This window comes from Acomys minous (assembly GCF_964271855.1).
Source record: "Acomys minous genome assembly, chromosome: 4".
NCBI classification, from domain to species: Eukaryota; Metazoa; Chordata; class Mammalia; order Rodentia; family Muridae; genus Acomys; species Acomys minous.
The window spans coordinates 43,160,280-43,186,211 of record NC_140486.1 but is presented as its reverse complement, the minus strand read 5'-3'; the positions used below and the strand labels follow the sequence as shown (position 1 = coordinate 43,186,211).

Below are 25,932 nucleotides of genomic sequence, written 5' to 3'. Positions count from 1 at the left end.
GGGTACTATGTAAATACCATTCTGCGGCATATTAAGAGTAATAATGTATGGATGAGAATGTGATGCTGTAATATCGGGGATGATTTTTTTTTTCTTCTGCTTTAACAACACTTGATCATAATAACAATATGTTGTCCTGTGATATAGAGAAGGATGGTGTGATGGCAAATTCCTAGGCTCTGACATCACAGAAACCTAGGCTTGAACCTTCTGCCCATCTCTGGGCAAGCTGTTACCCTCTGACCTTCAGACTCTCCTCATCTATAAACTAGAGCAATATGTGTAATTCTCTCAGTACAATGACTACGATTAAAGTGTTAGCTTAAAAACAATCACTTCAGACACAAAATGTGAGTAACAACGGGGAGAAAGTGTTACCACACTAGACCTAGGAGGTGGAATCTCACACAAACAACGTGGCTACAAAAAGACTAGCTGTGCCTAGTGCTTGAAGCAAACACTCAGACATCCCTGCGGGTGCTCATTGTTCATTGTGGAACACTGCCACCTTGTGGCAAGATCGGCCACATGCAGGCAAGGAAATTGCGGCTCCATGAGGTGATCTGATCTATCTGGTCACATGAAGAAGAGGCCATTGCATTCTGGTTGTTGTGTCTGGCTTTTGTAATTTGTAGTCACATGCAGGCAGAGATGTGGGGACTTCTGCTAGCGAGGAGCCTGTCTAACTGATGTATCGTTTCCTTTAGGTCCGTGCTGGCCACGTGATCTGTGCCAAAGGTTGCCTCCACTTAGCCCTCAAGACCTTTTACGGACAAAGCATGCCAGGTGATCTGTGCCAAAGGTTGCCTCCACCTAGCCCTCAAGACCTTTTACGGACAAAGCATATCATTCATCATCTGAGATATGTACTTCTGTTTTCACTTGAGCGTGTGTGAATATATTTCTGCTCTATCCCTAACTAGAATGGAAGCAGGCTTTCTTTCTCAGTGCGAAGCCGAACAACCGTTTCGGCACACCTCACAGCCAATTACAGTCTGCGTGGCGCTTAGTACGTGATCCGAAACTAATCTAGCCAACAGGAAATGTTAACAGCGGCAGTGGCTAGAACCACAGTGATTTTTCGCAAGTTGTTCTGGACATAAAGTTGATCTTTACAGTCACCCTGCTTGGTAAGATCACTGCCCTTTAAGATCAGAAACTTCTAGATCTCAGAAGCGATTTTTCTCAAGCAAACAATCATAGCTCCTCTTTGCCAGCATTATACCTCTTTAATCCCGTCTCTTATAATATGCACGAAACACTCTTTTAACAGGTTTGAAAGTAATTTCCCAGAGACACTCTGCTCAGGCTTAAAACCCAGGTCTCCCCTAGTTCTGAGGGCTCCTCTTCTTTCTCTGTAGCACACAGGTTTGGGCACGAGGGTGAATGATGGTTTTGACCTTTCTGTGCCAGAAATCCAGGCATGAGTTTTGTCAAAGCTTCTGAGAGAAACTTGCTTTCAAGGTAAGTCTACACTGGATTACCCGAGTCTCTATTAACCCTTCGCCGTCTGCCGCACCTTCATCTCAAACGTAAGCACTGTATAGAAAGCACTCTGACATGCCGTGATGCACTAGGCTATGGACCGATGGAGCTCATCGAATTTTAGCCACAGCCCTGTACAACACATCCCATTGCTCTGATCTCCAGTTCACCAGCCGTGGAGCCCAGGTTCTGAGAACACTAAGTCACTTCCCCGTGGTAACCCTCCCCCGCCACCTCCCCATCCCCCACCCTACCCCTCCCATTCAGTGTCGGAGTCCAGGTGAGCCCAGGCAGTGGCAGGCAGCTGGCCTCTAGGAGAGACCCTCAAACTCTAGCGGTGCTTCCGGTCCTTCCGGAAACTAGTTGTGATGCATTCCCTCTGCTGTCACAGAAAAGTCTCCTGGTGCAGCACTTCACTAAATTATGCAGCTTCAAAACTGCATGGTAGTTGGTACACACGGGGATGCAGGGCATCCTGCATCCCGCACCTAGCTCCCTTTTCCTCTGTTTGCCGCCTCAGCCTACGGCTACTCTTCAATTAGTTTCCATCTGTAGGAACTGCAATTCCCTATGGGTACGCAGGCCAAAAAGAGAGGCCAACTCAGCCAAGAGCCAAAAATATCTTCACTGCAGTAAGAGAGCTAGTGGTGGGGAAGAGGAAAAAAAAATCTCCCTTTGATTCCCTGAACTGCTCCCAAAGGCAACCCACTCAGCTTATGTAAGGAGCATACACCACTGAGGGATGCAACCGTGGCCCCAGGAATCTAGGACAACCCTGCCAGTTACATGTTAATTAAGTTAGTTAGGGGCCAACCACTTGCCTTTTGGGAAAGTTGTCTCTGTGTGCATATTAAATTGCATGACCCAGATCAGCAGACCTGGGCAAAGGGGGCCAGCCATCACCCAAAGACAGAGGCAAAGTCATTCCAGAGGTACAGTTCACTAACTTCCTTCTTGCTTCAATTCTTCCCTTGGAGGCCCAGGCAGCAGTATTCGGGAGAATCCTACGTCTCAGCACATTCACCGGCACAAGTTTCTGCACATGCACGGCCCTGAGTATTCAGGTGTTTTGAATAAATATCTAGTAACAATCGCTCATCTTTAGTTCTGGTCACCACCAGAGGTTAGGGACACCAAAGTGAGTTAGACAAGGGCTGTGGTGGGGACTGGTGCCCTTCAGGCTCTCAGGGTGATGCTGAAGTGATGTGAATGACACCTCCCTCAGTTTAATGTGTGAGAAGGCACAGAGATGCAGGCCAGTGACATTTGTCAATGACACGAGTCACTTCCTTGCTGAATCAGATGATAGGGTCAGCACTGAAGGACTAGATTCCTGTGTTTCTGGAGGGATTCAGACACTAGGGCACACCTCTCAGTTTAAACTGCATGATTAATGTCCCTCCATTAGTATTTTAAATCTAGAAAAACAAAACAGCAAATCAAACGCTGGATTGCAGCGTTTGCCAGTTTTCATGTATACACACTCTGGCCGACTTCAAAGTCATTGGGCATGGCATTTGATGAGATGCAGAATACAAGTATCTGCAGCTAGAACTAAATGTAGCAATTAGAGAAGGTGTGTTTTAGTACTTTTTTTTTTTTACTTTAAATACACTTAATGGTGGGTTTCTGTACTCTGATATTACACAATGCTGTGATTGACAGCCAGCTTGCAGCAATTCTGGACACTTACTGGCTGCCTCTGGAAAGGTGAGCGTGGTCCGCTCCAGCAGGCCACTGAGTAGAGAGCATCCACACCTGAGAAGCTTCTGAGCTGAGGAAGAACTGTCCACATGTGAGACACTTTGTAAAAAGGAATATTAAATACTGGGGAACATTTAGAGGTAGGTTCAATGTGGTTACCTAAAGACGCTTTTGGAAACAAAATGTCATTTGAGACCTGCAGTAAAGCAGGCACTGACTCTGTGATGCTTGGCAAGGGGCTTCCATAGAGAGCGGCACCCTTGTGGAACATGTGGGTAGAGAGGTGTAGGAAACAGAACCTCTTAGAAGCGGTGCCTTGGCCCTAGAGAAATGGCCTAAGAGCACTTGTTCTTATAGAGGATTCATGTTCAGGTCCCAGAACCAACAATGGGTAGCTCACACACTCTAGCTCCAAAATATAGATGTATGGACGTCCTCTTCTAACACACACATACACACACACACACACACACACACACACACACTACCTAAGAAATAAGATATAGTATTAGAGGAAAGGCAATGATGGGGAGTAGGATTATGGAGGGAAGGGAACAAAGCTAGCGCACTACTTCTTTTAAAACTGTTCTGAGACTTCTGGATCCTCACTGGCAGCCTATTTACAGAGGACAATGTAGTGGACTCTGCACTAAGTCAACCCTGTCCTGCAGGATAGGAAGGGGCAAGGCTCAGGACTCTGTGGTCATTATGGAGAGAGATGGAGGTTGCTGCAAAGGGGATGGATAAGAACAGAGGAAATCCAAGGATTGGATAAACTGGATAATGTCACTGGGGGGCAGAGAGGGGAGATGGGAGGAGAGGGAGGGAGGGAGGGAGGAAGGGAGGGAGGGAGGGAGGGAGGGAGGGAGGGAGGGAGGGAGAGAGAGATGGAGAGATTGATTTGGAGAGCAGCGAGTATTGAAGGAAGCAATAAAAAAATGATACTCAGGTTACTGACAAAACCAACCAAGTACTTATGGGGTAAGATGGTGGATTAGAAGCTGCCCATGTGACCTGTGGGTAGGAGAGTTGGAGTAACAAAAATAGATTGTTCGAAAGAGGAAGAATGAAAGAGTGCAGAGGTGTCGAGGTGGCTCAGAGCATGAGGGACTTGTGACCTCAGATCCAACAAAGCGGCGGGAGAGGACTGACTCCCAAGAGTTGTCTTCTGACTTCCATGTGCACACCATGGTGTACACACACACACACACACACACACACACACGCACACGCACACACACACACACACGCACACGCACGCACATGCACAAATATACACAAAAAAGTAGTTGGGTTTTTATTTTGTTATAGATGTGTAGAAGTTTTTATGAAACCAAACCATCTTGCTTTCCTTTATGAGGCATGGGTTCACATTAAGTTCAATTATAGAACTTGCTCCATGAGAAACTCTACAATGTTTCTGTTTTTTCTTTCTTTGATATACATAGGGATTATTTTGGTTTGATGTGAGTAAGAATTATTTCTTTCTTTTCCATATTGTTACTCAGTTGTTGCAACACCAATTTTCCACTATTTAATTTGAAAGCCAGTGGATATTGCAGCCTAGAACAAGGGCAGAGGTCACCAGAGCCACACAGGTGGTGAGCACGGCTTTAAATCTACAGTCAGAGCTGTGGATCCCTGATTTCCAGAAGGATTTAACTACTAGAGTTCATGCCTTCCCTGTATTTTGGATCCTAAATAGCCCCAATTCATTCATGTGTTGAAGATTTCTCTTTAAGAAGATGCTACTGAAAGGACATGAAACCTTTAGGTGATGGGGCACAGTGGCAGGTCCTTATGCCACTGTGGCTCCTTTCCTTCTGCTCTGCTGTGCACTGCTGCCATGGGGTGCAGTCTTCTCACAGGCCAAAAATTGGGCCTGCGGGATCACAACTGGAACCTCAAAACTGTAAGCCAAGAGAAGTCTTTGCTTTTTGCAGGTTGGCTAACTCAGGTATTTTCTTTCTCACAAGGCTCACCTCCACAACCTGCATCCCTCAAACTCTCCTATCTCTTCCTTAGGAGATGGTGAAACAAACCAGCACCACCTTCCTGTTTTACATACCCGCCACATAGATGGACCTCAGTATTTCTGGGCACATTTTTCCTTATCATGGTGGAATACTCTTGCCTTGACCGTATTCAGCAATAGCTGAAGGCCACTATGGCTTTAGGCCATAGATAAGTAGGAAGTAAGTAAGGGCAGAGGTCATCGGTGTCACATAGGGTCATAAACATGCTCTAAATCTATTGTCAGACCTGTGGGACTGGGGTTTTGAGAAGGGTTTCATTGCTGGGAATCCTCACATATGAATCAACCCCAGTTAGAAAGAGGGTAAGCCAGGGCAGTACCGGGAACACCAACAGCAGAGACTGGGGTGTAACTGGCACATTTTTAGAAGTCTTTAGCAATGGCAATGGTTCCATATCAAACCTCAGTGAGATGTGTGGCAGCTCTGGGAAACGAAGTCACTGTATCAGAAAACAATGGTCACGCATCACCAACACTCATGTGAGCAGAGAGCATGGCAGGGGCTCCAGGGTCCAGGGCAAGGGGTCCTTGCTCCCCTAAGGTCTATCCAGGGGCCACCCTTCCTTAACACCTGAAGCACTGACCTGGAAGCCCAAGAGCAAGTGATGATTTTAAGGTTTTGCTCAACCTCAGTTCTCTTTTTCCCTCAGATAATAAAGAGCCAGGCAAACAAGGTGAGAACATAGTAACCTCTCGCAAATCCACCTGGAATTCGGGCACAGTATACTATTTGAGCTGGAAAGCAAATATAAAGCAAGTAGAAGGCGCTGGAGAGATGGCTCATCAGTTAAGAGTGTTGGCTGCTCTTGTAGTGGACCAGAATGTAATTCCCAGCACTCTTGTTGGGCAGCTCACAACTGTTTGCAACTCCAGACCCTGGGGAGCCAGCGTTCACTTATGGCCTGTCTGTAGATCACCACACATGGGCACAAACACATACATTAAAAAAAAAAAAGGCCGGTAAGTCGATGGAACAAATACAGTTGAATTTACACTATGACTAACACACAGGTATGTAACAGCACCTCATAGCTGATGCTAACACACTAGCATATACTTCCTATCAAAAGAGCAGTAACACAGCACTTCTGATGTAGGACCATAAACACACTTCCATTAATATACACTATGGTAGTCTTTCTATATGCTATATATAGGCTGAAGGCCTTTTAGCATATACTATTCAAAACTAGCCACAAGGTAGGATCTACTGATCTTTCCATTTCACGCATTAGGAAATGGAGATCTAGAAGTGGTGGGTGGTGAGGAGGGTCAGGCTAGTTAATATCTACACACTGCATGGCCAAGGTGGCTTTGGAGCATACAATGCACAGTGGTCTAGATCACGGAAATTGCTGCCTTTCCCGAAAGGCTCTGCACAACATGAGAAAAATGTCACACTGATTGATTTCTTCACTATAGGTCTAGAGACCAAGCCTCACTCAGTCCTTGTGAGGAATTTGAGGGAGGACAAACAGGAGGAGTTGGAGGAAGGAAAAGGGGGTCTGGAAATGATGTATACACAGTACTCATGAAATCCTCAAATATTGTTAAATTTTAAAGTTTGCATTTGTTCATGCATCATTCTGCATGTGTGTATGCGCCCCAGCATGAGTGGAGGCCAGGGGACAACTTTCAGGAGTCAGTTCTCTCCTTCCATTATATGGGTCCCAGGAATTAGAATTGTCAGGCTTGGGGACAGCCACTCTTTACCTGATGAAGTCATCTTGCTGGTCCCTGGCTTGCTTTTAATAAACAAAACATGGAAGATGTGATGGGATGACGTCATCAACATCAGTTAAAAAGACTGTGGTTTCCATCCCAACGCACGATCATTTTCACATTCCTACCACAGCATATGGAGTTCGATTCTTTCCTCCTCTCTCTCTCCTCTCTCTCTTCTCTATCCTCCCTCTCGTTCTTTCTTCTCTCTGCCTTCCTCCTGCCATCCACCCTGGTGCAGGGTGTAAGCTGAGATCTTCCCTTTGGCTTTCTCCCCCTAGGAGAGCCTAGCACCCTCTTGCTGAAGCGGTCCTGCAGAGGCCCGTGTGGCTAGCTTGGAAGCAGATCCTCCCAGACCTGCCAACAGCCTTGTACAGAAACTTGGGAGTGGATCCTCCAGGCCTAGCAGCCTAGCTGACCCTTGAAAAGATGCAACTCTGATGGTTTGACTACAACCACATGAGAGACTTGTGGACAGCAACACCTGCCAAGCCACACTCAGATTCCTGACCCACAGAAACAGAGCTCTGAAAACCCTTTTTGTTCTGTGCTAAGTTTTGGAGCAAACTGTTGTAACGCAATAGATAAACAACATAGGTTCCTAAGTTATAAGATAGTATGACAAAATAGAGTTTTCACCTTTTTTTTTTTACATTTGTCTTTCATTTCATTGTAATTGAAATTCACATGTATGCATGTGATGAAATAAAAAATTAAACTTTATTAATTATGGAAATTTGAAATAGTTTAGCTGGGTAAGCTTGTGTACACCTGTGATCCCAGCACTCTTAATGTTCAGGTGATGGAGGCAGAAAGCCTGCCATCTGGGGTACCTAGTGAGACGGTGGGTGTGATCACTGAGTCTGCTCAGTGACAAGCATTGCCAAGCATGCCCAGAGCCCTGGGTTCCACCAACAGCAACTCAAATAAATAATAAAAACAGGTGATACCATGTTTGCATCTTAACCATTTTAAGGGCACATTGTTCAATCAAACTCCAGTCCTCCTTTACAGAACTAAAGGTTTATACTGCGCATCAGACAGCTCCTTTCCTATCTGGCTGGACCACCATTCCTAATGCCTCTGTGTGCAAAGCACACACAATTTGCCCCCTTTTTATGATTGGCTTAGCTCACTTAGAACAATGGCTTCAAGTTCATCTTCTAGCCACGGTAGCAGCCACATGAATTCCAGGAGAAAACCTTTGGGGTTTTCCTAGGAGCCGCCTACCATAAACATTCGTGTAGGACTCGAAGAGAAGAGGAAACCAGAGTTCTGTTGCCATGTTGTGGCTGTGTCAGAATTTCTTCCTTTATGAGACTGAATTATGTCTTGCTGTGCATACATGTACCACAGCTTAGCTATGTATCCCTAAGGCAGTAGAGACTCAATTTGCTTCCACCTTTCAATTGTTGTAAATGATGCTGCCATATGCCCAGGTACAAACATCACTGCAAAACTCTTAGCTTTAAGCTGTGTTGTTAGAATGTATTAATTATGCACAATGATGGGTATCATTGTGTGGCTTTAACATATTTTGGGGATGTGTACAGGAGTCAATTAATTTAATTTTTAATTTAATTTTTTGAGTTAGTGCCCAACTAGATAGCCCTAGCTTTGCTGGAACTAGCTATGTAGATAAAGCTGGCCTCAAACTCAGGGACTTACTTGCTGCTGTCTCCCAGTGCTGGGATTAAAGGTGTGGTGATATCCAGCTATTTTTAGAGGGATTTTTGGGGGTACAAACTGCTTTCAAGGGGCCTGCATAATTTTACAGTCCCACCTAATACACAGATGTTTAAATTTCTCTGGTACTCACCAACCTAAGTTATTTTCTGCTATTTTCTCTAAATGTCATCCTAGTGGGTTTGAGATGAAGTATTAGTTTGATTTGCATCTTTCCTAATTATTAGTAATGTTGAGTCTTTTTCATATGTTTACTGACTGTACATGGAGAAGTATGTATTGAAGACAGTTATATTATCAACTGGACAGGACCTAGAGTCATTTATGAGGGATCACCTGTGAGGGAGGTTATGAGCATACCTGTGATGGATTTTCTTGATTACATGAACTGGGGAGGACCTGGATGTAGGAGCACGTTTCTGCATCAGCTTAGATACACAGATCTGAGGGGCAGCTTTTGTTTTGGCCTTACCTTGCCTCACATCTTTGCTGGCAAGTTCATCTACTCTGCTGCTGCTGCTACCACTGAGTTGCCATCCTCTGCTGCCATCAGAACCCAGTTTCTTAAACCTTGTAGTGTAGTCTGAGGCCAGGAATCATTTCTACTTTGGGACTAGTGAGGCATGCAGTCTCAGGGACTGAACAGATGCTGTTTTCTCAGTATGAAGACTGCCATTGATTAGTCAGGCCATATGCGATAAGCCAGTTTAATAAATCCCTATTCAATATATAGCCATCCTATTCATTCTGTTCCCTTAGTGATCCTGAACTAATACTGCACAAGTCCTTTATAAGTGTTAATTGGGCTGTTTCTCTTGTTAAATGCTAACAATTTATTATATATTCTAATGTTAATTCACTCTGCCAATTTCTTCTCTCTTCTGTGCATTAGAGTTTCAGCTGTGAACTGTCCCATTTGCTGCATAGAAGTTTATAATTTTTGAATTAGTCCAATATGTCTATATTTATCTTTAGTTTCTTTGTTTTAATATCACATCCAAATAGCTATTAACAAATCTTATGTAAAGTTTATTTTTTCATCCAAGAGTGTTATAATTCAGGTTTTGTATTGAGGTCCTTGATCTATTTTGAATTAATTATTTTATAGATTATATAAGGTTAGGATACAACTCCTAATTTTATTTTTCTTAGCAGATGCCCAGATATTATAATAATGTCCTGAATAAAGATTCCCCTTCCTGTAATTTTGAGTGTTTTTTTTTTCACTTCATATAGCAAGTTCCTATGTATAATCAATATATTTCCGCATGTTCCTTTCTGTTCCATTGAACTATTTATCTATTTTGGTTCCAGTGCCATATGGATACACTTAAATGTAGGCTAAATTTATATTCTAATTAAGCAGGCAAAGTTCCTTTTCCTTATTCTTTGTTTTGAAGTCTTCTTTTCTTTCTTTCTTTTTTTTTTTTTTTGCAAATTAATTTCTTCCTGAAAATTTTTTTAATAGTTTTACTTCTTTTTAGAACTTCACACATTAGCACTGCCTCTGCATCACTCCTATGCCGATCTCTCCCCATCCAATTCCCCCTCTGCACTCCCCAAAATTCATGATCTCTTATTCATTATTGTCCCACACATTTTTACACACATATAGGCATACATACACTAATCTGTTGAATCCATTTCGCTTTGCTTATATGTACATGTGCCCAGGGGTGACCACTTGGGATTGGACAATCTATGTGAGAAACTGTCCCTGAAGGAAGGGCCCTTCTCCCTCTTGTAGTAGGTACTGACCTCTTGTAGCTCTTCACCAAGGGGTGAGGGTGGGGTTGAACTGTGTGGAACTTCCCATTGGATTTAGAGTTGGAATGTCAACTGCTGTTGACATTTTTTAAATGATTACTGTCATCCTATGGACACCATCTCACTCATCCACCCCCATTAAAAATGTAAAGACCAAGAAAAGTAGATGAAACAAGATTTTCATTTTGTAATCTTGCTATTGCTCTTTATATACTTTTCTGGTAGCACACCGTCTCTATGACAACAGCATCTTCACCTTTGTATTTGATCAAGGAAAACAAGCCTACAACACAGCATGAGAAGCATGGTGGAGCCGCTCTGGAGTGGACTGAGCACCTGGCCATCAGTACTCAGCACTGACTCTTTAATTCAATATCATTTTTTTCATACTAAAATTCATAATTCAGCCACAACAAGGACTGAAAACTCAGATCCTTAGAAAATCGGCAGTGCCTTTCCCTATGTGGATCAGGCTCAGAAATAGAAAAGCTTGCTTTCTCTGGTCCAAGTGTTTGTGGGTAACAGCAATATGCACAAAAACTACTTCTCACCTTCCAGACGTTTACAGCCTGAGACTGCTTATTTAAGACACCTGCTATGGAGAGCAGTTAACTTCCTGCCCCATTGCCATGCTAGTAAATAAGCTGAGGTCCTTGGTGGTGGCATCTGTATGTATGGCCCCACCAGAGCCTGCACAGCTCATGGGACCCCACTGATTCTTTAGTGTCTGTATTTCATTTCCTCACTACCCCTAGGCAGGTTAAGGTGCTCAGTCTCCCAGGAGCTGGCAGTCTTGAGTAGTGACTTCCTAGTCCCTGTGAAGATGGGTCTCGACACTGTCATTTTGTATGTTGTCCTAGTCCCCAAGCAGAGTCAATTACTTCACTTGATTTGCCAGCCCTCACTGTGGTTGTTGAGAATTCCACTGGCATTATATGCCGCGATAACGAGGGTCCTCTCTTTGGGTTTTCTATACTAAACTTCAAAATTGAGGAAAAATCAGATGCATGAACAGGTAGAGAAAGTAGTACAGCATATTTAATACCTGGTGCCCTTTGCCCGGTTTATCTCATGGCAGTGTGCTGCAAAACTACATCATAAAAGAACAACCAAAATGTTGATAGAGATACGATGAAGGTACAGAGCATTCCAATGCGTGAGAATCCCTCACACCTCTCTTCCATAGCCTCACCTCTCTCCTTAACTCAGCTGCCCAAGCCTGCTCATCAATCTGCTTGCAGTGTCCTTGCAGGGACGCTAGACAGCAGAACCGAGAAACTGAATATACAGGCTGGCGTGACCAACATGCAAACTGACAATAAGGGAACACTGACCCACAAGCTGGCCAGCAATCAGCCCAGGATGAGAACTCCACAGCCTCTGCCAGAGCTGGCCCGAGCGCTCAGAACTTACTCTCCACTTTGACCTACAATTTAGCAACAGGCAGAAAAACCACCACTTTCTGAAGCCAGCCACGCAGTGTGTGCTTTACTCCTATCTCACCCATGTCTGCATCAATAATTTTCCCTGATATTTTTGTTCTGAGCTTATTTTTGTTATTCCAGGTCTTGGGGCAGAAACTTAGACTATTGATTTGAGACTTTCTCCTGATAATTTGAAGTTAGTGCTATAAGTTTTCCTCCTGGTGTCAGTCATATTCCATAATTTTGATGCATTTTATTTTCATTTCTGTTCCGTTTGCTACGCTTATTTCCCTGGAGACTTCCTCTTGGGCTCTATGGGTTACTTAAGGTGTTTCCTCATTTCCAAGCAGTGGGAAGTGTTTCTCATCTTTTGTGTATTGACTTCTCGTTTTGATTCAGCGTGGTCAAGAGAATGCACTCCACATGATTGAATTATACGAAACCTGGTGAGACTTGATTTATTGTGCTGGATATTGTCTTGGTCCCAAAGGCCCTTGAAAATATTCACTCTTCTATGTTGGATTTGAGGCTTTTAAAATGTATGCAGAGAAAAATATTAAGAAAGATGTGATAACCTGCTGATTGCTGTTACATTCTTGCACATATTTACTGGTTTTTTTTTTTGTCTATTTGCATTATCAAATGTAAACACAGGACCATTGCAGCTATGCATAAGGAGCTGTCTGTTTCTTCTTGCAACAATATTGGTTTAGTTAATAGAGTTTGCAGCTTTGTTGTGTGATTAGCACGTGTTTAGGGTTGGTGAGTGGCACTTCTCTCTCCTTGCAGTTTCCTTTGTCCTGATATTAACGTGTCACTTCTCTTTACAACTAACTTCTGTTTACATATGTACTTTTCAACTTCTTGTTTTCAGTTTACTCATATTCCTATATGTGAAGTGAGTTTCTTATATGCCATATAATTCAGTTATTAGAAAATGAGTCCTGCCCCTTCTTCATTTTAATTGATGTATTGAGATTTATGATTGTTAGTTTTAATACCTTAGGGCTTATGTTTGTCATTTTACTTATATTTTTTAACGTTTTCTGTTTTTTCATACCTGTAAGATATGTAAACATTTTTTAGATCTCTACTTTTTTGTTTTGTTTTGTTTTTTGTTTTTTTGATATAGGGTTTCTCTGTGTAGCCTTGGCTGTCTTAGACTTGCTTTGTAGACCAGGCTGGCCTCGAACTCACAGAGATCCGTCTGCCTCTGCGTGCTGAGATTAAAAGGTATGCACCACTACCACCCAGATTTCTACTTTTAAAACAAGATTTATTTTTAGTGTATGAGTGCTTTGCTTGCATCCATGTCTATGACTATGTGAATGCTTGGTGCCTGTGGAAACCAGAAGAGGGTATCAGATCCCTTGGAACTGGAGTCACAGGCAGTTGTGAGCCACCATGTGGGTACTAGAAATCAAACCCGGTCCCTTGGGAGAGCAGCCAGTGTGGTGTTCGTGGCCACTGATTCATCTCTCAGGCCCTAGATTTTCATTGTCGTACTGCCTGCATGCCTGCCTTCCCTCCTTCCTCACTCCCTTTTCCCCTTCCTCTCCCTTTCTATTTTTTTGAGTGTCTCATGCAGTCCAGTCTGTCCTTAAACTTGTTCTCAAGATGAACTTGAACTTCCCACCAATTTTCCAAGTGCTGGGACTACATGTGCATGCCACATGTCATCATGTAAACATGTACAGGATACAGAGCTCCGGGCTTTGCGCGTGCTCAGCAAGCCTTCTACCCACTAAACTACATGAGGTCACAGCTAGTGTTTTTGAGTATATGTCTTTGTGCAAGTGATAAAATGCCTTCTTGGACATCACAATCTAATGCTTTGGCTGTTTTATCAGTTCTAGTGAAGTGTAGATTCCTGTCTTTATATTTCTTTCTTTTTTTATTTAAGTAATTTATTCAGATTACATCTCAATTGTTATCCCCTCACTTGCATCTTCCCGTTCCCTCTTCCTCCCTCTTATATTACTCTATTTTCAATTATAGCTATTTTTTAATATTTTTGCAATATATGTTTAGAACTATATTAGGCAATATTACAATTTTGCTTCAACTATGAAATATGACCTAAAACACAGGAAGTGGAAAAATCTCCATATTTTCCCAGTCTTTGTGCTACATTAGGTGTTCTAAACCTTCCTAATGTTGCAACCCTTTAGTACAGCTCATATTGTGGTGAGCCTCAACCATAAAGTTATCTTTTCTGCGACTTCCTATAATTTTGCTACTGTTATGAGTTATAATGTAAATATCTGATATGCAGGGTATCTGATACGCGACACCTATGAAAGGGTAAATTGACCCTGACGTGGGTCGAGACCCACAGGCCTACACATTGTCTTCTTTCTCATGGGCTAAGCCTCCTTATTTCTTTTCGTCTTTTAGAGACTTTCCCTTAGGTAGTCTATTGGTGGCAAACTCTTAGTTTTTCTTCATCAGAGAATGTCTCAATTTCTTCTTCATTGCTTAAACTTCTTTATCTCACTGTAAATGTATAATTATATGTATTTATGTATTCCATAGTGTATAGTGTTATAAATCTATTATTAAATAATTAAATCAAACCAATTGCCATCAGCCAAGGACAATACAGGCAGTAAACTTTAAACCCCTACCCAGATCTAGCCAATGGACAGAGCATTCTCCACAGTAGAGTGGAGAGTGGGGTATGACTTTCTCACGTACTCTGGTGCCTCACATTTGACCATGTCCCCTGGAGGGGGAGACCTGGTGGCACTCAGAGGAAGGACAGCAGGTTACCAAGAAGAGACTTGATACCCTATGAGCATATACAGGGGGAGGTAATCCCCCTCAGGAATAGTCATAGGGGAAGGGAATAAGGGGAAAATGGGAGGGAGGGAAGAATGGGAGGATACAAGGGATGGGATAACCACTGAGATGTAACAAGAATAAATTAATAAAAAATTTTTAAAAAACCAATTGCCATATCATTATCTCAAATATTTATCCTGTATTTGTGCTGAGGACATTTGAAGCACTATTTCTTAGCAATTTTGAATCACCTAGCTAGTAGCTATATGCAGTGCAATAGATTTTAAACGGAGTGCCTTCTTCCATCTTTATGCTTCTGTACCCTTTGGAAACCAGCTTATATTTTTCACTTCCCATCCTCTAATAACTTTTATTCTACTTTCTACTATGGCTTTGACTGGCTTTTGCTTTACCATTAAGTGAGAAAATATAATAAATGTCTTTTTGTGCTTGACTTATTTCATTTAATGTATTTCCTCATAGTTTTTTTTAAATAAAAGTAAAAAGTTATTTTTATTTTATACATGTATGTATGTATGTATGTATATGTTTGGCTTTCACCTATGTCTGTGTACTACTGTGTGCAATGCCCTTATTAGCCAGAAGAAAATATTGGCTCTCGCATGGCTGGAATTATAGAAGCTTGTGAATCATCATGTGTTGGCTGGAACTGAGCTCAAGTTATGGGGAAGAGCATCCAATGCTTTTAAGCATTGAGCCATTTCTCCAGCCCCAGATTTTTCTTTGCTTAAGGAGGGTGACTAATATTTAATTTTATGCACAGACCATATTAGGTATATTTCACTTGTTTGTTCATCTGAAGACAGTTGGACAGATTCTGCAACTGTTGTATATCACATTGCGATGAACGTGGACGTGTAGGTAGCTATTTAACAAACTGATTTAGAGATTTTTGAGTAAATACTAAAACATAGATTTTTTTTGAGTCACTTGGTAATTCTCTTATGCTCTCAGGTTTTTGAGGAATATTCACTCAGTTTTCCATAATCATGTACTCCTTTATAGTCCCACCAACAGTGTACAGTCATTTCCTTTCCTCCACATTTTTTGTCAACACTTTTGCTAATGACAGTCATCCCAGCAGATGTGTCATCGTGGTTTGTATTGTCCTAATAATTCTATTGCTCTGTCACTTCAGGAAACCATCTCTGTCTTTTGCATTGTGTTTAAAAAGACTTAGTTTACTTATGTGTATTTATGTGCCCCTTCATGAGTTTATAGCCCTTCAGATGCCAGGAGGAGGTGTCTGATCCTGGAACTGGAGTTAAAGGCAGCTGTGAGCCACCCCATGTAGGTGCTGGGAACAAAGCCAATCCCTCTGCAAGAGAAGTGCTTTTTGCCGTTCTCCAGCACCCCCTCGCCACTCTCCAGCACCCCTCACCACTCTCCAGCACCCCTCACTGCTCTCCAGCACCCCTTCGCTCCACTTCTGAGCATGCATACTTAGTTCTGCTTTGCTTTGCTTTTGGCTACTGAGTTGTTTTAGCTCTAAAATTTTGATTTGTCTTTGTGTTAGCTGAGCATTTCCGGATTTGTTTCAGTCATATTTAGATTCACTCATTGGAGACTTTTTTATTTGATGGATGCTTTAAAATCATTGCCAGACAATTCTAACACCTCTATCTTTTTCAGGGTCAACACTGTTACTTTCAGCTTATGAAATTTCTTGTTCTTTCCATGAATGCTTCTCAATAGAAACTCATGATAGTTAGGCAGCTCAGGACACATTGCAACTTTTCTGTTTCTACTGGCTTTGTTTCCACACCGGAAGGAAGCTGAGGTGGCAACACCATCTTGCCACTGCTATATGGGGCTAACATCCAGGCTCCTCACCTGTGTCTGTGTGTGAGGGTATGTCTATGTGGAAGTATGTTTGTGTGGGGGTGTGTACCTGTAGTGGTATGTGTGTCTGTGTGTCTCTCTGTGTGTGTCTGTGTACAGAGGAATGTGGGTGTGGTTGTCTCTGTGTGTAAGTATGTCTGGGTGTGCCTGTGTGTATATATTTGTATGTAGAGGTGTGTGCCTATGTGTCGGGCTGTGTCTCTGTGTTAGGTATGTCTGTGTGTTGGGTGTGTGTGTGTAAGTCTGTGAGTGTGTCTGTATGGGTACGTCTCTGTGTGTTGAGTATTTGTGCTTACTTTCTACAGGCCTCTGTTGTCTCTATCAAATGGGAGAAATACTGAATAATTGAAATTCTGTTTATCAGATTATCTTGTAAGAAGATAAACAAAGTCTCATGCATGCCAGACAAATGCATTACCATTGAGTTCCACTTACAGATCTTAAGAGTTTTATACAAGCTCCCAGTTGGTAGCCCAGGCTAGATTTGAACTGGCAAACCTCTTGCTTTCACCTTCTGAGTGCTGGGACACCATACTGAGGGAAGTCTTGTTTCTAATTGATGGAGGTAAGAGTCCCCACTCTTCACTAGGCCACTTGTAACTTACTCCTTCTAGGGAAGAGAAGGGTACCTCATCACATCAGATTGCCATGGAAACCATGCTCCACTGACTATTTTTTTTTTCACTAATAATTTTAGAGCAGAGGGCCCACAATGAGATAGAGCTAGGATAAAGCTCCAAGTTCTTACTTAAGAAAACCCCAACCTCATCCCAGAGGGATATTGAGGCACTTCATTGCAGACTCTTGAAGTGGGAGCAGATACTCCCCATTGGCCATTACTAGCTGGGGTGCTGTAGTGATGCTCTTATTTTGAAGTAATACCAAGCAAGAGAAAGTATGGCATATGTCTAGGTCAACATTTAAATTCACACTTTTAAAGGGACATATGCAGAGTATAATTAAAAAATTTTAAATTAAAACAATTTTAAAAAGACTTTTATTTTTATTTGATGTGTACAAGTGTTTTGCATGTATGTGTGTATGTGCACTGTGCTCATGTCTGGCACCTACAGAGGCCAGAGAGGGATATCAAATCTCCTGGAACTGGAGTTAGGAACAGTCCTGAGATGCCATGAAGGTGCTAGGAACCAAAGTCAGGTCATTGCAAAAGCAGGAAGTGCTCTTAACTGCGGAGCCCTCTCAAAGGCCCCAGCGTGTGGCTTCCAGGACATCAGTTTGACTGAGCTGATACTGTGTGAAGTTCCCCTCAGCATCAGCTTTATTATTTGCAAAAAAAAAAAAAAAAAAAAAAAAAAAAAAGGATAGGAACAATGACATAGGAATATTAGGAGGCTTTGAATAGGTGGTGTAGGCAAAGCTTCTTCCTTTGTGAGGAATCAGTAACGTTAGCCATCCTCCTCATTTGACCGCCATCACTGTCACTGTCCTGTCAGCTAAAAACATTCCACGTTACCTTTTTCAGATGCGAGTCACATATGAACAAGATTCTGTTTCCTTACATTGGTGGCCTCCCTCTAAGGACCCAGACTGGCTATTTAAGTCAGGAAGCAGAAGCAGACCTAGGAGCTGTGTGCAACCTACAGCAAACTACCTCTCATTAAAAGCACTGCGCTTTCCCTCTGGGAATGCCCTTCCTTACTGCAGGAATAGCTGAGCAGGCTGTTGAGTTCTTGAGGTCAAGGCAGACAGTCAAAAAACATCTCTGCAGCTGTCTAATTCTTACCCCAATTGTCCCAACTGGGCCAGACGGACATGTGACAGGACAATGATCCATTTCAACCACTTTGTACACCTCAAGCGGGGAGGTTTTTTTTTTTTTTCATCATAGAGCTAACTAACAAGCTGGCAAGGTTAACGAGAGCAATTTTCAGAGGAGCAGGGAGAAGGTGAACGCTCAGATAGCATACCCTGCTTAGCAGAGCAAATAAGAAGCCGAGTCATTAAGAGATCCTGTCATTCAGTACGACCTTAGTAAGAGTTATCTTAGTGTATGGTCCTGAGTCCAGACTTAAACGAAGACTGGCTTATTTGCAAGTCATCCCAGGGCATACTGGGAAGTGAAGGAGGAAAGGGGAAAGGAAGAAAGCCTGCGAGCAACACTTAAGCAGTTTACTAGTGTGAGATGCAAGATCTTAAGCGGCTTATAGACCATGAAACTCACCCCACCTAAGGTGGAAGACAGATGCTCTGGTTTTTTTATCCACCAACTCTAACATCCCTAGGCTGCTCCCAGGACTATTCATTCCTGTGCTGGCAACTTTGCCTGCAATGCCTTCTCCATCTGCATTCCAGCCTGGAGTGCAGGTTGACAGCTTGGAAGTCATGCACAGAAATGGTGAATTCTAAGGCCATGAGCAGGTTACATCAGTCAATGTATTTCATGCCCGGCACTGGGATGTGCTATACACACAGGATACAGTGCTGATAAAAAAAAATAGACACAACTCTTGGTCTTCCAGGTTTAGTTGAGAAGGACAACACATCCTGACAATATAATACGGGAGGTGAAGGCTGCAAGCATGAACTATATACAGAATGCTTGAGAACAACGCTGGGGAGCATCCCATAATGGAGGCAGTGCAGAGAGACTTCCTTGAGGTAGTGGTACAGCTTTCAAACACCAGCCCATACTCCATCCCTGCCTTTATCTGGCTGTCTTGCAGTTTTTTTCATGTCTTAGATTATGTATACCACTTCTTTAGAAGGGCTTTTTTTCTGAATTTTCACAATGGATTTCACGTCCCAATTCTTGGTTCCCATGGCAATCAGGATTCATATTAAGATTAAACAGGATGGTGCCTGCCTTTCTCATTGTTGTAGCCCCAGCACTGAGCACTGTCTGGCATGGAGAGGTAGTCAATTATTATTTGTTGAGTGAAGGAATAAATGGTCTGTCTATAGTAAAAGCTACACTTTCTATTGCATCGGGGGCTACAAAGAAACACAAATTATACTTGGGAACATAACCAGTGGCAGGCTTTCCCCTTTGAGAGCTAATTCTCTAAGGTGGAGTGTGCCGATTTGAATTAGAAACTACACGCACTTCCAGCATACTATAAAAGAACAAAAGCTGTCTTTTCTAACCTCCCACCTGCCTTACCGCAGGCCTAAGCCCATTATTTCTAGCATAGTAGTTACTATATGCTGGGGTTCATTTTATGAAGACTCAGAGGAAAACACAATGTAGCTACCAATATAGTTACCAAGACTGTGAGAAGACCTACAGGATGTAACTAAGGCTATCCCAAGTGACGTGTCAGGAATAACGAGCATAAGACAGCACAGGCTGCAAGCCTCGGAGTGGAAGAACACAAGAGCTCCCCCAGTGAGCTTTCCAGGGGTGCTAGTAAGAATATGTTAGCATCCTCTGTCATAGGACTGCCTGGTAGCTCTTTAAACTGAGCCAAATAAATTGTGAGGTACATGCCATGATTCGGTTTGCTCCAAGTCAGGGTTTGAGTCTCATTTCTTTAATCATGGTAAACGAACAAAGATGCTTAATGACAATTTTTGGCAACTGTATAGGAGTCATGGGAATCCTGGAATTAAGATAAATGACCTTTTTAAAATTCAGTTGTTTTCGAGATCAGTGACAATAGGATGTATATATGAATGTGCTCACAAGCATGGCTTCACGTGGATATTAATTAAGCTGGGCTCATAATGGAAAATGCTCTTGGGTTCCCAAAGAAAGGGAGAAATCTAACTGGTAGATTAGAAAGCAGCGTTAGGCATATTTGAGCTTGACATTATGAGTAAAGGGGGAATTTTGACTTTGGGAGGTCGTTATGGGACCCAGCATAAACATGAAAAGTGTGTGCAAGTGCAGGGTAGGTTTATATATGCCATGTGATATGTGTGGGATATAGTTTGCATAAAAAGTATGCAAGTAACAGAGGACACCACTGTCTGGCTCTATGGCCGAGTGGGCTCCTGGAGGAAGTAGGTGAAGGGACCCTGGGCCTCCTGTGTGGAGCCAGTGTTACCACAGAGGGAATGGAGCTTGTCTCCTCTGCATCATCTCCATCCACTCATTTTAATCTCCTTCAGGCAGCATGCTTCAGGTGAGTGATGGGTCCCTGAGCTTTTTTTTTTTTTTCCCTTTTCTCTGTAGGCTTGTCCCATTTTGACAGTGCCAAGTTGGTGCCTTTTCTTGACCTCTGGCAGAATGGTTATGACTTTTTTTGGGGGGGGGGTGAATCTCTTGATCTTTTTGAACTTCTGTTTGTGGTTTTTAAAAATTCTGAGACTGAAACGCAAGCCTGCATCCACCACCAAACGTCTAGGTCTTCCCAAATCCACTTCTGCTGGGATCGGCCTCAGTTGTTAGATTTGCAGGCCACCTGCTTCTTTCCAATGGTTATTGGTATTTAAACAAAGCTTTGTTGACTCACAAGAACACCCAGCAGCAGCCATGGGCAGCCATGGGCCCTGGCCTGAAAGGCAATGGGTTGCTTGAATTTTGGGGAGGCCTACTGCTTCTCAGATCCCTTCCTGAAGCCACTCTACTCTGCCCCCTGGTGACAGTACTCAGTTCAAATCCCAAACCCTCCAATTTCACTTAGTCAATTGTTCTTAAAAAGCACTGAGTTGGGGGACTGGGAGGACAGCTCGGTAAAATGTTCAGTGCACAGGAAAAATGAGGAATGCAGCTTGATACCTAGTTCCTACGTTCAATACTGGATGTGGAGGTGTGGTTTGCAATCCTAGAGCTGGGGACGGGGAGACAGACAGATACCTGGGCTCACTAGCTAGCCAGCCAGCCTGGCTTAATGAGTGAGCCGCAGCAGGGTCTAGTGGAAGACCCTGTCTCAAAATCAAAGTGAACAGCTTCTGAACAACAACAGCCAGAGGCTGCTCTCTAACTTCCATCTACATAGGCACGCGCGCGCGCGCGCGCGCACACACACACACACACACACACACACACACACACTCTTCAGAAGCCATTGAGCCAGGTACTACATTGAGCTAAGTCTTGAGCTAAGTTGGCTGTAGATAGGACCCCGGTTGGCTATTCTTCAGGAACCCGAGAGCAACTTTTGATTAAACATTGTCTCTTCACTTGGTCCTGCAGGTATCTCAGAGAGTCCCTGGATGAGATGAAAAGGTCGGACATTTCTGTTTTTATATTTCCTTTGCAGCCTTAACCTTTAGCCTGAGGATACTTACCAGTCTTCATAGCCAGAATAGCACTAGACCACAAAGGGAACCCAAATAAGTGTCCTCCTAAAGTGCGTGGGCAGGAACAGTTCTCCTCTGCATTCACCCACCTCTCTCTGTCAGCACCCCTAGAGTTGGGAGGCTGGTCTTTAAGGCTCTTCCATTTGTAGGTCACTGAATAAAATACCTTCTCTCAACCCTCTGTTATGTGAGTCACCGGCCTCGTCAGGCAGCATGGACTTGATCCCTTGTTTTGGCTAACTAGCTTAAGCTGCAGGCCATCTCCCGAGGGTGGCTAGCCCTTCCCAGAGGCACTTGGGCAAGAGACTCTCTGCACATTACTACATCCATAGATGTAGTGTTTCACCTATGCCTGACACATTGTTGATAGCCCCATTGGACTGCTTGTCATACAAGCGCTGGACCTGCGTGCATTAGTTTCAGCATTAGGGTCCTCTGGAAACTCACTAGAAATGCAATTTTTCCAGTCCTGCCCAGGACCTGCTCAAGCAGAAACAAGCAGAGGCCTTGTTTGAATGTGTGTTCTGGGCCTCAACTTGTTTCAGGAGCACGTTAACATTTGCAAAGCAATACATTTAAAGTTGGAGTAAGAAAAGAGAAAAATCCATCAACATATTCGTTATTTTGAGCAGAAGGCAGATTCAGTGATACAATGTAGTAAAACTTAAAGAATACATGGAATCTAATTTTTATAAGTAAAGTGGATACTTTAGTGAAACCTAACAATGTCTCTACAGACCAAAAAAAAAAAAAAAAAAAAAAAAGCCTAGAGCCTTAGCTATAAGCATTTCAGGAAATGTAAATGGTGGATTTTCATTTGCAGCATCTCAATGAATGGATTCCTAGACCTACCCCCGCATCCATTAAAAGCTATATAAACCTTGATTTCAATGAAATATAAATAGAAACCACAAATGTCAAGCAGATAATTGAGTTGTACACTAGGGAAATGGGAGGGAGTAGGATCTCTGCACCCCACTTCCGTCCCTCTTTCTACTGAAACCCAGAGGCTCAAGACAAGACCCATCACTCCAAAACACAGCTTCCCTTCCCCTTCACTTTGCACACCATATACAAAGGCCCTAGAGGCATTCTATCTTATTCCCAGAACTGGTATTTTAATTAACACAAAAAATTCTTATTTTGTTGTAGTTATTTTCTCTACAGACCTGCAGTAGAGTAGAGGGAGGCGACCCTCACTCACAGAGGCCCCTTTAGGAAGAGATGAGCAAAGCCAAACACCTTTGCAGCTGGAAGCGTGGACACCTGCCTGGAAAGGAACTCTCAGTGAATACCCTCAGCTGAGCCTGAAAATCAGGGGAGGCTAATAAGTTGCCAGCACAGGAAGCGAATGCGTCATCCCATCTGCCGGCACATTCTGCTTGGGCAGATGAGACAGAATATGTGGGCTTCCTTTATACAAGGCTTTTCCTGAAAAAAACCCACCTGTGTTTACATGTACAGTCCCAGCCCTTCTAGAAAATAGCAAGCTGACTGTGCCAGCTTTCCAGTTCTCACAGAACTCTCAGTCAAGACCCCTTTGAAAACACCCTGTGTTGGAGAAGTAAGCAGCCAGAAGAGCCGCCTTGTGTCTTCCAGCGCTGTGGTTTGGGAACTGTTTTTTGTTTGTCTGTTTTTTTTTTAGATACTAAACTCTTTTCTCCAAGATGAATAATACCAGAAATAGATAAAAATAGGCTTCATTTCACTTGCCCTTTCTTCTCATCGTTCACTGACCCCAAGGCTTCCAGGAAGCCAAGCTTATGAGACACCACTGGTAACTGTTAAAACAGAATGAGGCCCAGAAGTGAGGGCCTTTTAAAAAGGAAACATGTCTGCAAAGCCTCAGAGCCTTCACTAAAAAGCCAGTATGTGGTTCTGACAGCTTTCCTGTACAGGAAAAGCTGTATACGTGTACGGCTGGCACAGTTTCTAGAGATGAATTCATTCACTCTTTTGTTAAGTAGCTACAGAAGATATTAGCACGCTTGAAGGTCATTGGGGGTTGACCTCTCTCTGCTAACTAGCAGACTGTAAAACTAGCAACAGGAGCTCCAAGACTCTGGTAACAGGCCAACATGAGATGAGAAGACATGACACTCTGAACATCTCAGAGTACTATCTAGGTCAGTGATGCTCAGCCTGGAGGTCGTGACCCCCTTGGGAGGGGGTCGTATATCAGATATCCTGGATATCAGATATTTATATTATGATTCATAACAGTGGCAAAATTACCATTATTAAGTAGCAGTAAATAACTTTATGGTTGGGGGGGAGGTCACCATAACATGAGGAACTGTATTAAAGGGTCACGGCATTAGGAAGCACCCAGTGCTTGAGGTGGAGGCTTCCCGATAAAGAACAAATACAAATATACCAGTATCCCTTCATTAATGGCACAGAAAACCAGCCTTTAGAAAAAGCTGTCTGTTTTAGAAGACTTCATGAATAACAGAAAGCTTGTCTGAACTAGACTGACATACGGCCTCTTTGGCTACTGCCTCTCTCACGCTTGAGAGTATGTCCTATGCACAAGCCTTCACTCCTGTGCCTTGAGAATGTTTCCCACTCTCACTCTTTGAGGTTTTACTTTACTCTTTAAAACACAACCCATTTTCTACACTATGCACTGTGTGTCGTGTCTGAATTATTTCCTTAAGCACTCATATGGACCAGGGAGCCAAGAGGAGACGAGAGCAGGATCCTGGTGATATTTTGAGCAAATTTGTATTAACTGCCCACTGGATTCCATCCACTAGCTAGATCCTGTGGATTCAATGGCATGTAAACTAAGATACGGCTCCTCCACCCACAAAACATTCCATCAAAGAAATAGAAAGTCGTACAAACCAGTGTAGGATATGGAGGCTGATGACAAGGAAGGCGGTAAGGATGATGTCCAGGTAGATGTCCACATTCTTAGGGCAGCGACAATGATTGATGCTTTCTACCAAGGCAGGATCTTCCTCCTATAGAGTGACTTGGAGCCTTGGCTGCAAGTAACAATCACCAAGGAGTAAAAATAATACCAACACCCAAGCCTTTCCCCATAGTTTCTAGTTTATGTGGTTGGAGAGAGATCTAGGGATTGGTATTTCCTTAAAGAACAAATTTCCTTGAGTGGGTTTAACATGTCACCAAGGTTAAGAAACCATTGCTGGGGTAGTCTCCTCAGGGGGACCTATCTGTATTTGATTGATTATATGTCAGCAAGGAAGTGAACCAGGTTGATGTGGCACGGTAAAGACCAGGAAATTGCTACCATGACTGGCCAATTGAGGAGGAGGACCAGAGCAGTAGGATAAGAGAGAACCCCAAGTTTGCAAATAAGTTCCAAGTCCCTTCATAACCAGTGTGTTACAGTACTACTTATCTTTTGAGGGCCCTGTAAATTTTACAGTCAAGATGGGTGTCTTGTTTTTAATTCTAGCCCTTTCTACTGAGGGACTGCACACAAAGAACCTCTCAACTGAAAGGTTTCTAAAGGCCCCTTTGGTCCTCACCTTCCACTAGAGTCAGTAGGGGTGGCAAAGCAGAGGTGATTTGGGACAAAGCTTCCTTGCAAAGATGCTTCACCATCTGAACAATCTGTAGCCGTGGGAAGGTGTTGAACCCTGCCCGAGATCTCCTGTTCTAGTCTATGCTGCAATAAAACCCAAGATCCAAAATAACTTGGGGAGAAGTTTTGTTTTGCTTACAGGTTGTGGTCCATGATCAAGGGAAGCCACTGGGCAGGAACTCAACACAGAGGGCTTCTGTTTACTGCTTGCTTCTTGTGGCTTGCTCAGCCCCCTTCCTTATGTAATCCAGGACCACCTGTCCAGGGGGGTTAGCTGTGCTCACTGTGGGTTGGTTTCTTCTCACATCAATCATTAATCAAGAAAATGCCCCACAGACACATCCACAGGCCAATCTGATGAAGGCTCTTCACCAATTGAAATTCGCTCTTCGCAGGTGATTCTTGGCAGAAATGAAACAGCACACCCCCTACTTACATTTACGCTGTTGACCACTTAGCAGTTGGTTGAAATAACACCCATCAGGCACACATGTGGGCTGCATAAAACATGGTCATCAGTATCACCAGCCATGTCTTGCTTTCATCTCCTACTGAGGGTTCCCATCTGGGTAGACTCACCCTAATTCTTTCAGACCTAAGAACTTAAAATTTTTTTCAAGTCTACATACTACTTAAAAGGCCATATAATTTCTTGTTCTTCCAAATTTTCCAATTTGTCTCTTGTGGTTTTGCTTAAC

At 43.1% G+C, this 25,932-nt stretch overlaps 1 protein-coding gene and 1 long non-coding RNA gene across 5 annotated transcripts in view; both read right to left on the bottom strand.

Moving 5' to 3' along the window:
* Positions 1-25,932, bottom strand: part of PPP2R2B (protein phosphatase 2 regulatory subunit Bbeta) — a 405,554-nt gene that overhangs the window by 333,131 nt on the left and 46,491 nt on the right. The gene's annotated exons all lie outside the window — the stretch shown is intronic.
* LOC311595805 lies at positions 17,797-25,582 on the bottom strand. Its single transcript, XR_014778576.1, has 3 exons — positions 25,374-25,582; positions 24,526-24,668; positions 17,797-17,924 (listed from the first exon to the last, which is right to left on the bottom strand). It is a non-coding gene; the product is annotated as an uncharacterized lncRNA (long non-coding RNA).